At 39.8% G+C, this 14,613-nt stretch overlaps 1 protein-coding gene across 5 annotated transcripts in view; it reads right to left on the minus strand.

The window, feature by feature from the left end:
• Positions 1–14,322, minus strand: part of RC3H1 (ring finger and CCCH-type domains 1) — an 81,136-nt gene extending 66,814 nt beyond the window's left edge. For all 5 annotated transcript variants that reach the window (XM_076339619.1, XM_076339617.1, XM_076339615.1 and 2 more), the window contains exon 1: positions 14,257–14,322. The gene's annotated coding sequence lies outside the window, so the exon portion shown is untranslated. The remainder of the gene's footprint in view (positions 1–14,256) is intronic.
• Positions 14,323–14,613: the final 291 nt, after the last annotated feature.

Raw genomic sequence — 14,613 nt, forward strand, 5'->3', positions numbered from 1 at the left:
ATATTAAGTGAATACACCTGCTACTGCCAACCATAGGAAAGAAGAGGCTTCTATTTCAATGAGTCATTGAAAGTAAAACATAAATGTAAAATCCTGTTTTACATAAAACTTCACAGGTATTCAGAAAACAAATATTTTAAGTGTCCATTTGAAAACTTTGTCTCAGAACTTCCTCTTCAGTGTTCCCCCTCCCCCCTTTTAATTTCTTTGATTTGGAGGTGGTTTTTCTTGTCACTTAGTAGATGCTGCCCCAATTTTAAAAATAGATGTCAAACAACTTCATGTTAATAACTGTTTACATAACAGTAGTCTCTAATAAAGCTTCAGTTATTCTATTTACCTTCAAAGCAATTTTAGTTTTGAAGACTGCACTTAAACATCAAAAGATCTTTTAATAAAAGCGAAGTCATCCAAGAGCAGTGAAAACAACTAATGAATTTTTAAACAAAGCCACTGATATAGTTGCTTGTCTGCTTGTTTTTTAATTCATGAGTTCATTTTAAACATATTATAATCACAAGAAGGGATCTCTTATTATATGTTGTATACAAAACAATCTCTAGACTACTGTGATGTTATTTCAAAAGGCAGTGGAACACCTAGTTTGCTGGCACATATGTTTCATCATAGCAGGAGTTCACAATGACAAATTTTTTCATCCCCTGAGCCTTATTATAATTCTATACCCTGTTACACCCTTCTCAAAGATTTTGAAACAGAATTATTAAACTGTATCAGCTTCAATAATTCAGCTCCTCTACTTCAGGCACCTGTTCAGTCAACCATGTGATATCATTTCTACATCAGTAAGAAACTGTATGGCACCATTATGGCACCATCAACTTCAGATAAAAGATGCACATTTGAAAACAGTTGCCAAACACTGTTCTGCTTACCACAACACTGCAGTTGTAACAACCACTTCTAAAAAGTGGAGGTAGGCAGACTGAGGAGTTGCTAATAGAAGATAATCTAGGTTTTCCCCATTTCTCCCCCAGATCACAGCTTAAGTCTAGCTGCACTCATCCTGTCTAGAACTAAAAAGAGAATTGTTAAAAGATTAGTAAAAACACCCAAGCTGTAAACAAAGACCAAATCATAGCCACTACCTACAAGCGTGATACTCCAGAAGAGATTTAACATCACAGCAACAGAATCTCATCTCTACTAAGACAGCAGGTAATAACCTGCATTGCTTACCACAAGCTAACATGGGTTAACCATCTTATCCTTGTGAGGACTGACACATCCAGACTTACGTTTTCATCCTACCACCGATGAGGACAGATAATGAAACTTTACATATTTGGCATTTTCAGTGCAGTTTCATGCACGGCTTACAGTGGGGCACGTCAGAACTGCTTCTCAGAAAGTAGTCTCATGCCAGCTCTAGATCTGACACGTGTCATCTACACCAGGGACCTAAGCCTGTCAAAAACAAATCCCTTTCCTTCCCACATTAGCTTCTAACAGGCTCCAAAAGCTGTTCCAGATCTGTTAAATGGTCAAGCAGTCCTAGAAACATAAGGGAAAGAGTGGGGGAAGCACAGAAGAGGGAAACTTCAAGACAACCTCTTTTAGCATCAACGCAGATTTGTCAATTTTTTAGGTGTAGTTTCATGAGCAGCTTATTTTGGCACAACCAGAGCAACACAGATTCTTAAGTACGTCTTCGTTAATGGAAGCCACCTCTAAAGTATTGCCTGAATTTAAACTACACATTTAAATGCTATTAAGCAATCCTAACAATGAGGATGACTAGACTAACAGTTTGGCATGATGAAAGTAGGTGAAATGGAATAAGGAACTCAAGCGATAACAACCCGTGGAATTGTTCCTTTATACTAAATCCACCTAAAAATTTTCTATGTTTCAAAAATGCTTCACAGCTAGATTTAACTAATATTTCTTGACAGTGCAAGTCACACAAATACAGTCAAAACCACCCTTTCAGCTCATCATGGTTATAGCATTGAGCAAAGTGCTATCTAAAGAAGATGAAAGAATGGTGTAGCAGTCCATAACTCCAAGTCTTCTTACTGCTCCTAGAACCAGAGTTGCAAACAAAGAAGCAATCATGTAAATGCTACAATAGCTGATACAAAAATAGCTTACGGGGACCAAACTAAGCCAGATATCCTCCTTTGGCTAGCCCTGTAGTAGCTTCACTGGTAATAGCAGCAGGAATATTAAGATAAAGAACGTAAGTTTCACAGGTGACTATTCTGCTTGTTTCCATGACACAGGCTGCAATTGTGTTTTAATAACATAACCTAGTCTACACTAAAGCTCTGGAGTCATCCAAGGTTAAGAGGCAGCTTGTTGCAGAAATGGCACCGAGCCTGGAGAGTTTCAGCTCTGTTGTAACAGTTGCATAAAAAAAATTAGCTAGTCAACATACCATTCAAGATTTTCTCCACACCTCTGAGGACAGTTTTGTTGTAAAAATCCAAACACTATTCAGCACAAACCTGCTCATCACTTTTAAGTAGTGTCAAATTACCATTCAGACAGGGGCTTAAAGTCTTTAAATATCAGTAGGAGAGGTCACACAACTGTTGCTGAAAAGCAGGTTAATTCAGGTACTTCTGAGTCAGAATGTAATTGAGCCTCATTTGCTTTAAGTGCTACTGGCACTCGGTGATTCAACTGGTAGCACTGCTAAAAAGAGCAGTTCCAGAGGCCTGAAATAGCCTGGGGCAAGTACTCCTTTTGAATGAGACTTTTCATGTAACCTTCAATTATAAGAAAAAAAAACCCTTAAATATTTTGCTGCTTTGGTGCTAGTCTCCCTTACCTTCCAGATTTATAAAAATAGCATCTTTTCTTTACAGCTTTACAAGAGCATTAAAAACAGTACTCGTGGTTTTAGTGAGTGGAAACAAAAGGCTCAAGTCTCAGGGTTTCCATTAAACACCTACTCTTAACCAATAACAAATATCTCAGAGCTTAACCACAAAAATGAAAGCTGCTCTTTTTTTTTGCCTTTTTAATTATTTTTTTTAATATAGCGAACAATGCAAGACAGTCGTGTATAAGAGAAAAAATCCAAATCTCCAACATCCCATTGATCCTCTATCAGTAATGGATAAAAAGTTATATTTATTTTTGGCAGGAGCTTGAATTCAAATGGGAAAAAAAGAGTATCTTACTTCTTAAGAGGTTTTGAATTATAACCCTAGTTATAAAAGTTTAAAGTTACAAAATTTGAAAATCATCCAGTAAGAGGGCAAAATACAATAATCCCAGGAAGTTACCTATTAAAAATCCACTGCCAACTTGATGAATTGTGCTGCTCCAGCCTTGTAAAAACAGTTCTACTCCAGACATGTAATTTTGTCTTTTCGAAGAAAGTTCTCTTATTTACTGCTTACTTTGCATGAAACTTGTTCTAAGCGGAGCAGTCCATGAAGAACAATTTTCTCATTCTGTGTATAATGCTAAGTCTTAAAAGATGTATTCATCTCTGAAAACATATTACAACTATATTATAGCAGTATCAGCAACCAGAATGATGTAAAATAAAAAATACATTAAGACACCATCTCACAGACTATATTGCCATAGTTCTATTAGTAAAAGGTATATAGTTCTCCATAGCATGCTGAACTACCTTTTTAAAAGCAAAGAGTAAACTTCTGTTAATGAACCTTATTCACAGAAGATTAGACCTCACTCATGGAAAACTAAGGACCGGAAGATACTCAGAAAGAAAACAACAGTAGCTGCGCAGTCAAGCATCTTTTGTACTTACTGGGTGTTTTAACTTCCGTTAAGAATCTCCTTCTTGAAGTGGTCACAGCCCACCAAGAGCTTTTAATAGGCACACCGTCACAGGCTGCTATGAGACTACAAGTGTTTGAGCCTTCACACACCCTGACTGCAGTATTACCTATTCCAGTACCTTGAGAGTAAATCTGATAAATGTTTTACAGGTACTGCACAAATGGACTACACAGAAAGCTACTTCTCTCCGTTTTTTAAATTTCCTTCTTTTAGAGTCTTAAAATAGAACGGATGCACTTAGCTGCCAATCTCACCTCTATTGCTGCAGATCAAGCCAGGGTAAATGACAAGTAAGCCTTGTACAGGCAACATTTGTGTGACTTAATAATTTAAACTCCCTCTGTCTTGTATTGTGTAAGCCCCTGATTAAACAGCAGGTATCTAAATATATGATAAGGCATAGGAAGGGAAAACTAGGCATTAAAACCGTCCTACTACCCATGTAGTCAACATCCCTTTACACATTCCTGTATTTAGCCACTCACTGTTTTGGGAATAAAAGCAATGACAGTAAACTAAAACTAAATGACAAACAATTCAAAAAAGAAAATTCTCAAAATCTGTAAGCCAAAGCCACCTGTAATAGTGCTACTGAAGCCCTCATAATTGCACTGGCAATTATTTTCTTTAATATACAAACCTAACAGGAACAAAGTATTTAAATGTATTTATTAGCATACTGCAGTCACTGGATTTTCACAGGCTTACTGTCAATTTTCATTCTGTAATGACAGCTCACATACCAGCTTGTCACATCAACATGACTGATTCTATTCCCACTTCTCAAAAGCTACACTAATTCATTAATGTAATTTCAGAACTTATCAGATGTGCTTGAAGGAAAGGATTGCTGTCACTCACTTCCCCTTCTTGAAGGCTCCCGATTACTGTCACATGAACTGGCAAATGAACCAGTCTTAGGCTTTCTTTTTCCCCTGTCCTGGGGAAGGGGGTGGGAGAAAGACAACTAACATTTTTATTTATCAGGTGAATTCATATATTATTCACAGGAAGACACAGTGGAGTGGTTTTTTTCCCTTCAGATTTTACATAAAAGAAAATACGCCTGTGATCGTTTTAATACCTAGTGAGTAATACCGACACCACACCCCATTTTTATCGTGCAGTGCCTAATGCGATAGCCACACCATTACACCCTCAAATACCGATGTGTAATTTACCTTATCGATACCGAAGTATTTCTGTGGATGCCTTTCTTCCTGATATGTCCTGAAATCATCTACATCATGCCCAAGCTTCAGCTTGACAGAGCTCAAGTTGTTCTATTCTAAACTAGTCTAGCAAAGCTGAAAACCCACATAAAAATGGCTGTGATCATATAATTCCTCCTCAGAAAAACACCCAGAGACATCCCCACCCCATCCTTGTGTGCTATTTTGTTAGAAACATTTGACTGAGAAGTTCCACTGAGAAAAGAGTGACCAGAAAAGCTAACTACAGATGTCTCTGCTTGCTGAAGCTATGTAAATCCTCAGACTTAGAAAACCAGGGGGAAAATACTTCATTTCTATGAACTACAGTGTGGAGACTTAGACACTTAATGTAGAATAACCCAACTCATTAATTTCAGATACACCTGGTAAAGGAGTAAATGCTAAAAAAAAAGCCTGAAAGAGCCTTGCCAGTTTTTATGTCATCTTATTAGTCCTATTTTTATTCCTTCCTTTTCGCAAATGCTACAGAAATGAGACAGAACATCACACATTAAGGAGAGATGACAATTTTGCCAAGCATTCCCCCTCCCCCGCCACAGAAACGTATTCTGCAAAAATTACAGTGCTCAGTGAGAAGATAAGTCTTCTTAACTCTGATAATAATTGGGAAAAAGGGATAAATTTAGTACAAGTATAACCTATGGAATTTATTTTGCTTTGCAGCCACAAAGCTGTCAAGTCTCCGCTACCAGATCTCTCTTGCTCTAACCAGAAGTCTGCCCTTCTCTACCAGCAGCCCTCAAGACAGGAGGCTGAAGGAGAAATGCTACTCTCAAAATTGAAACAGGCCATCAAAGGTGACTTATCACAATACAGGTCCTTAGCTTGGAAAGTACCAACTGGGCTGTGCCTTTTTGCTTTCTGGTAAAGTGTTTAGGAGAGCTTTGTCCACAGTCTTTCACTTTATTATTTTAATAAGAAGTAGTATCCTGCACTCCAACAGACCTTTTATTTCTACGTCCTGAGTCACCAGTAAAACACTAAGCAGCATCACTGAAGGAAAAACTAAAAAGCTACGTTTCCCAATGCATTCTGACACAAGTCAGAACAAGGTTATTCCCAATACCTCCAGTCACCTGCTGTTATTGATAGGCAGCCTCTTACGTCTACGAAAACGCAGAGATGGGGATGATTTAGAGGGTTTCCAAACACACCATCAACCCCTACTTTGAGCACTTTTTCTGTGCACTAAATCACAATTATCAATGCAAAACAAATTACTTGTCTCCCTGAAGATCCTTAACACAAATACATCTTTAAACTTGACAAATGCAATATATGATTCAGAAGAGAAAAACAGATGGAATCATGAAGTAAGCCATCTTCAAGCCAGGAAAAGGCTCTGTATAAAGTACAACACAGTAGATAAACGGCATTAAAAGGTATCACAGCAGCAATGTTTTCAGATAGCAGTAACAATGTGATTTAATACAGGACACAAATACAAGAGACTAACAACGTGCACAAGCATTAGCAAGTCCAGAAGACAGCCCTGATGGCTCACACCTTTTCTGTAGAATCCAACAACAGCTGGCAACAAAACAGTCACATTTAAAATAGTCTGGACTATTCCAAGCAACCAAAGTTTAACTAATTCTCACTTTCCTGAATAACATTTTCTTTCCACTTGTTGTATGAATCACCTACAAAGAAGTTACAGTGTCCAGGCTGCCATCCTTAAAGCCTGGTTAAACAAGAAAGACTAAAATTATAATTCACCATTTTAACTAAAGTTTTTTGCAGCACTACTAAGACCTCTCTTTTAATTAATTCCACAGGAGGCCTTTTCATGCAATTAAACAGGGGAACGACTCATAAACAGGAAGGACAGCCTAAGTCATAGCTTCTGGTTTAACTTACCCAGTCCACTCCATCAAGCGAGTTTAGCCTAACTTATTTTTATCTTTCTCCTTTCAAATTTACAGCAACAGCCAAAGTAGTCACAAGGGAGTACACCATGAACAATGCTCCCTAACTTCTCACCAGTTCCAGAGGAAGCAGTGACATTTTGATAGTCCCCAGTAAAGTCCAAGAACAAAGAGTCCCACGGTTGCTCCATTATCCAAACAGCCCATCCTGCAAGTCTGAATTGTCAAAGCAACAAAATTAATAGGCAATATGCCATCTCTGTTACCTGCATTAGCTAGCAGAATTGAATACTGGCTCAGAACAAAGTTAAATTAAAGAAAAAATTCACTTAGAAGGAAAGTAGCTAATACCAGAGAATTAAAGATCATTAAAGAGAACAGGAGAGGTGAAGACACCCATGGATCCAGGAAAAAAAACCCCAGAACATCCTGCAAGAAAACAGAGCATTTTAGCAAGGAAAGAAATAAAGACACCTTACAGAAAAGTCATTTCAAGTCTGGAAAGATACATGGGAGAGTGGTATTTTCTTTGTAATTGCTTTAGTAATTTGTGAGACTTTGCCCTGTTCTGATCTATTTTTGAAACAAAATCCACATTCTCTTTACAAAGCGAGTAAGGCTAAGAATTACTGTCCTTCTGGAGCTGCTAAGTAAGAGCCAGTCATTTTCCAGCTTCCAAAAATTTTTGAATTTTAATGTCTACCCACACAATAATTAGTAACAATGCAGGTGACCAACAACAATTTCAGTATTATAATAAACAACTATTAATCAAATTCAAAAGATCTTGATAAATTGGTTCTGTTGTTTACAACAGGGCACTTTGTCTATTGGGTATGTTACATGTAAACACCTGAGCTCCTCAGACATGTTTAAAAACAATTGCCCAAATGCCATGTGAAACAGACTTCTTAATTGCTCTAGAAGACCTCAAGAAATACCTACCTAACCAAGCGAGAAAATACGTCATACGTTACTGTGAAGATTTCTCATTTAGAGAGGGTGGAGGCTGAGACTTGCTTCACAGTATGTATACTCCCCTACTCTTTCTTCCATACCTCCTGTCTGAAGCAGGACAGCACTTTGCTGTTTCGTATCTCCTCAAACCACTCAGAGCACTTCACTGTGGCACAAAACCCAGGCTTAATTTTTATAAAATGAACTGAAATAGGAATTTTAAATTGTGAAACATCACGAACAGAGATGATTGCTTCACTGGACTCATGAGCAGATTTTTCAAGATCTCATTAGCACAACATTCACTTGTAAAGGCAGGGGAAAATTTTCTACTGAGCCTCCCAGAGAACAGCTTACACTCAGAAACACAGGATTTAATTATCGTTAGGCCTGCATAACTGCCAGAATTATTAACGGTCATAAAATAATGTTTATGCAGCATGCCACAGTTTCAGAATGCCATATAAGCTAATCAAATTCACTTTCTACTCTTTCTTTCAAATTTAGTGGCCATTAATTTCAAGGTCTCTCCTTTGGTTCTTGCACCTTGGCACAGAATTAAAAAAAAAAATTAAAGGGCACAAAACACTTCAGTCTTGCTGTACTGCAAGTACCAGATTCATCAGATACAAACACTGGATAAGGAAGTCTTAACACTTTCATTTGCTTGTACAGTTCCTAACATCAAATAGTACCTGAAGGATTTCCATTCTAAACTGATAACAAAAGGAAGGGGGAAAACAAACTGAAAGAATGTGACTTACAAGAAAAGTCAGTCAACAGTAAGACTTTCATTTCACTCACTTTTGAAGGGCATTTATATTACACAGTCACTGTAGTAAAACATGGAAGAGTTACTTGTTCCAGTACAACTGCTACAAAAAGTGAAGAGTGCTAAATCAGTATGAATAATGTTTACTCTAAAAACAAAGCACAGAGAAAGTTAAATGCTACTGAACACTGGGAGTGTTCCACAGAAGCTGGTTTATTTATAAGTAGGTAATTAAAACCACCCCCCTTGGCATGGCTTTCAATTCATTCACTTTGAAATACCTTCACTGAACCTCACTCCTTTTGCTCAAAAGATAGCTCTTAAATCTGAGTTGGAGACCAACACTGCCTGCCATAATTTATCAAAAATAATTAGCTTGCAGGCCCCTGAAGACCTTCAATGCATAATAAAGAGACAAGATTCCTGCTACTGTAGTAGCAGTCTCCTTTCAGAACTGTAGGGAAGTTAAAAGTCATAACTGAAAAACCTTCCAACTTGCTCACCATTTGAACTGAAGTAATTGCTAGAAATTATTTCAGGAGAAAGTTCTGAGAAGACCTTTAGAACCAGGCTGCAAGCACTACTGCTCCATCAGCTGATCAACAGGTTTAAAAACAACCATACCTCTACCTTCAAAGCTTATCCTGACAGGGTCTGATAAACATGGAAGCATCCTGAAAAATAATGACATTTGGAATGCCCAGATTTTATGTTAAGATTAACAGCCTGCTTTTAAACAGTAGTTAATTAGATCATTTTAAAAACACCTATTACACTGGCATAGTAGAGGGATGAGACAAACCAGAATTCTCTTGTTAAAATGAAAAACAAACCAAAAGAAATCATGAACCACCTGCAAGATCTAGATTCTCCCAGACTAGCACATTTCAGTTACTTCAGCTATTCCACACGCTCTGTTTCTTCAGTTGTCTCGTAGCTGAAGCACAGTTCTACTACAGAAGTCTCAGATTAACATAAAATGCACCCCCCAAACTCCAAATATTTGTACAATTGAGAAATAATGCTTTATGTGAAGGATTGACAAAAGTGGTTTTGCAAGACTTTTTGCAAGAAATCAGTAGTGAGAGGCATCTATACAGCAAGAACATCATGTCACTTATGGCTATTTTAGTGACTTCAAGGTTGGAATGAATAGTTGTCAATAAACCCTCCAGCTTTTGTAATGCTGAACTCAAGACACACCTTACCACAGTATTACCCGTCTGACACAAATACTCTCTTCTGTGTTCTTTGTCTCAAATTACATAGCAACCTCTGCCACAATCTATGTGAAACAAATTAAAGATCTGTGCCTTCCTTCAGTCACACTTGCACTACTTTTCAGTTTAATTGCATACCCTCCATTTCTTACGTTGCAAAACAGGAAAAATTGAATTCTTTTGTCTGTCAAAACAATCCTCTTCCCTTGCCTCCTCTCTTCTCCTCCCAACCATCTCTTAGATGAAGATTTTTCTCCATGTTCCTAATAATTCCTCTTTTTTAACAGTGTAGCTAACAGCATACAAAATACATAAAGTCACACAATCAAGTGATAGAGATTTTCTGTATTATTCTACATGTGGTTCTTATGCTTCCCAATATACTTACTTTTTTTTCCTCCTCCTTTCCTCCCCTTCCCCCCCTTTTTCCTTTTTAAAAACAAAAACAGCATGCTGAGCAGAAGCTTTCATGTAAAAGTCTGCAAAGGATGTCCAGATCCTTTTTCTATGTGAAATAATGTTCAAGTCTTTAGATTTTCCAAATGTCAATGGCTGGTGCTCAGAAGATGCTGCTAATTAGATGATATGACATTTTTCATCTGCATAATGCAACAGTGTCTCGCTCACACCAAGTTCAAGCTTGAGCCAGAGCCAAGAGCTACCTTCTCAAATGTAACAGTAATACCTACTCATGGTTATTCTGCCAGTCTTACTGCAAACTACTGAAAGTCTGCCTGCATAAGATTTCTGCAATGTGTTTCTGATGTATGTAATAAGCCATCTCTACCTGCCGAAAGTTGCCCTAGACCACATGTAGCTGCCTTCCTTCTCACTGTATTAGAAAGAAATCTCAAAGGAGGGGGCAGGGGAACACCCATCACACTTACATGAAACAGTCCTCTACAAATTCCGATGTAGAGCAGTGCAAAACTGGTACTGCTTCTGACAACATAAATTTGCAACACATGATTTAGAAATCTTGATATTTCTATCACAAAAGTCCCTTCCTTCTCCAGCTGGTAGCACACAACATGTTGCTACCAGTAACAGGAAAGCTATTTCCTCAAGCACTCTAACCAGAAAGTCTTTTTATATCAGAAAAATCTATTTACAATAAGCTGATAGGACTTTTGCACCTTCTTGCCCATTACGCATTTCCACAAATAAAAAAAACTCATTAGAAATTTGTTAGTCCTTTGAAATGGTATTAGATTTCAACTTTTACCGTACTGGTAACCAAGAAAATGAAACCGATGCAAAAGATAACTGTCAAGAGACACACTTCTTGAGAAAAACAAGTGGTCAAACTAAGTGATGGGAACTGCACCTAATTCAGCATGCACTGTGGAATATCTCTGTACAGAAAGGAAAGTAACACAACATAAGAAAACCACAAATATTTACTTTCTCAGTTATCATGAATCCATAGACTTCAGACTACATTACTGTAATATAGCCTACACAGAATCTTGAAGGTCACACTGACTTTCCAGCTGGTGCAGGATGTTTATATAATGATCTTTCACAACAGAAGCATATTATATCTTTATTCCTGTATGATAATGGTTTCATATTCATTACCAAGTGCAGTCCAAGGCATTAAGTTCAAACTACAAATTGCCTTATACCTTATCTCTCATGTACTTTGAGTCAGATTTTTTTTTTTGGCCTAACGGCCAATATTACTTGGGATGCTCCAGCAAACAACCACCTGATTTACTGGGTGCAGGAAGAAGAACCACAAAACCACACAGAGTTTCATCTGCAAAATGATTCAGTGAATCCACTGGGGAAAAGGATTTTAAACAATGAGCAGGCTTTGCAAAAAATTAAGAAGTTTTACATAGGGTCACCTGCTTAAAAGGTACCTTATAGTGGCTGCTGCATAGCTATTTTAAGATGCTTGGGATGTTTGGGAGTCTAAATGCAGGTGAGTTAGTTCTTTCTAGTTCAGCTTCATACTGTTTGAAAGCTATGATTCCACGAGTTCTTTCAAATGGATGAAACATTTTTTCCAGGTATCCAGCATGTAAACCATATGATTTCTTGGGTGGAATAAAAAAAAAAAAAAGGTAATTATCCTTCATACTATTACATATTACAGAACGGGAAAGGTCAATTCCCTACGTATCATGAAACACCCTTTTACAGCACTGGTTAGCTATGAGATATAGACCCTAAATAAAATGGGATGTCAGTCTTTGCCATCATTATCAAAGGTGACCACCATCAGCATCACCCAAGACCTCTGAACCACATATAAAGAAATTAAGTCAATATTTTAATATACACACTCACTGAATCTCAGTTTCTGCAATGCTTAATTCAACAAGACCGATAATGGTTTCCACCCAGATTGCTGGTGAATCACTGGCAACATAGCAGGTTTCCAAAAGCAATCCTGTTAATTTCTGTTCATCTGCTTTAGCATGACCACTTTTATATAATAATATACATGTCCTAAGATGCCCATAAACTTAACTCTGACATATTAATGTATGCAATTGCTGGATTCATACATTCATTTGTTCATTAGAACATTAGGTTTTTTAATCATTATCAGCATACAATAATCTCATCATAAATTTCTAGAATATTTTGCTTTAAACTAAGCTAGTTTGGCTACAAAGCTGGCAAAAAAACCCCCACCACAAAACATGTAACTTCCCACTCATCTCCATTAAGGTTACTGCTGCTCAAAAGCGATTGACAAGCGCACCACTCAAGTCTCTGGTTGTCAAAACAGACTGCACTGATGGTACCTGCGTTTCTAAATTTCCCTCAAAGCAGCCTGTCAAGCTGTCTGCTTTGACAGAACCTTTTCTAGGACAGGAAGGTAAAGCGATAAGCTATTGAGGGGAAAAGAAAAGGTGCCCAGCTGATAACATCTGCTTCTATTTATGTTAGTGGAAGCCATAATTTCATATCACCATTGTGTATTAATGGACTGAAGAAAGCCATGGTGCTACTGGTGAAGCTCAGAAACCATCAATAAAGTACACACTCCTCCTAGAACACCGGGTTGTTTATATAACTATGAAGTCTTATTAGCTTCATTGATTTCAAACACAGAAATACAGACATTTATAGTTGATAAAATTAACACCCTCCACGTCCTTATAAGCCTGAAGGGGATAAAAACATAAGTTTAGGAACAGATTAATTTCTGCTTCATAGTATTGTTGTGTTATCTAACAACTCTATAGCTGTATGACACAAATAGACTACAAATGCTGAATTTAAAAACTGCATTTCTCTTCCAAGCAGAGTCATTAGAAGATAACATTGCTAAACCAGCTACAATGATTAAAGCAGCTCCACAACAGTCCAGGTTACTTTGAACCTTTTAATCATTTTTGCAATTTTTTTTTTTCCACTTCGATCATTTTCAATATAGGAGAAACTCACAGAAAACAGTAGCTACCACCTGAGGGACAGAAGATTTTTCATTCATACATTACTGAAATTAAAAAAAAAAAAAAAAAGAGAGAGCTACTCTGAGGAAAAAGGCATACATGCATGTGGAGAAAATTAAACATTCCCAGTTCCTAGGAAAAAAACCCGCATCAGTTCCCTGTTTTAAAACGGCACAGGCCTCACAATGGCTTTTGAGGACAAAAACTGACACCAGGACATTCCCAACCACCAAAGCACATTAAAATGCAGCTATACCAACACCGCACTCCCGGCAAGAAACCTTACCCATCCTCGCCCTGTTAATCCAGTACAACGCCAGGGTGAAAAACTAGTGAAAGTAAGTGGAGTTTCTGTTTGCTTTTATCACGGTTTCTCCCCACGCTGAGGGAGACCGGGGGCCACCTCGCTCTTCCCTCAGGCGCCACAGACAAAAGAGGGACAACGGAGGCGGGGGTGTCCCTCCACACTGACCGCGGAAAGAGGGGGGCTCTGGCCTTATTTCTTCCCCCACCCCCGTTGTTCGTTTAACTGTGCCGAATGCAACACAGGGATGAGTTTTCTCTTCTCTCCAGGCACGCAGAGCCCCTGGAAAAACAACAGCAGGCGCAGACCACACACAAAAGCCGCCTGTCCCTTCTCCGCCGTAGCCTGAGGCGATGCCGCCTCTCCCCACCCCCCAGGCTGGACCCAACCGCTGGGTCCTCCCCGCCCCCCTCCGCTTCCCCCGCACCGGGGACGGCGGCCTCCGCAGCTCTCTCACTCCCTGCCCGGGGCGCTCGGAAATCGAGCCCGGCAGGAGCCTGAGGCCTAGCGAGGCAGGCAGCGGAACAGGCCACACAGGAAAGCGCAGCGCCCGCCCCTCCGCCTCCCTTCCCCGGGAAGAGGAGCGGAGCCCTCCCGCCAGTGCCCCCGAGGCCAGCCCCATTGTTCCCCGTACCCCCAGCTCTCCGCTCCCCGCAGCCGAACCCGGCAGCGGGGAACAGAGAAGACAGCGCACTCACCACACGGGCCGGGCTCCCCGCAGCGGCCACCGACCCCCTCAGCTGCGGCACACGGGGGCGACCGCAGCGCCCTGCTCCTCCAGCACCCACAAGTCCCGGGGGTCCCCCACCGCCGTCGCTTGCCACCCCGCCGCCGCCGCTGCAGCAGCGGCCATCTTGTGCGTCGGCTGCCTCCCCTCACCGCCTGCCTCCCTCCCTCTCTCCCTGCACCGCCTCGCTGCCGCCCGCCCCTTCCTGCGCCCGCCTCCCCTCAGCTAGGCGGGGCGGAACCGGGAGAAAAAGCACAGTCACGGCCTGGGGCGCTGGGAGGGTTTGGTGGGGTGGGAGATCGTGCTGCCGGGTGGGGGTGCTGTCACC

Source organism: Aptenodytes patagonicus, chromosome 5 (assembly GCF_965638725.1).
Source record: "Aptenodytes patagonicus chromosome 5, bAptPat1.pri.cur, whole genome shotgun sequence".
Lineage (NCBI taxonomy): Eukaryota > Metazoa > Chordata > Aves > Sphenisciformes > Spheniscidae > Aptenodytes > Aptenodytes patagonicus.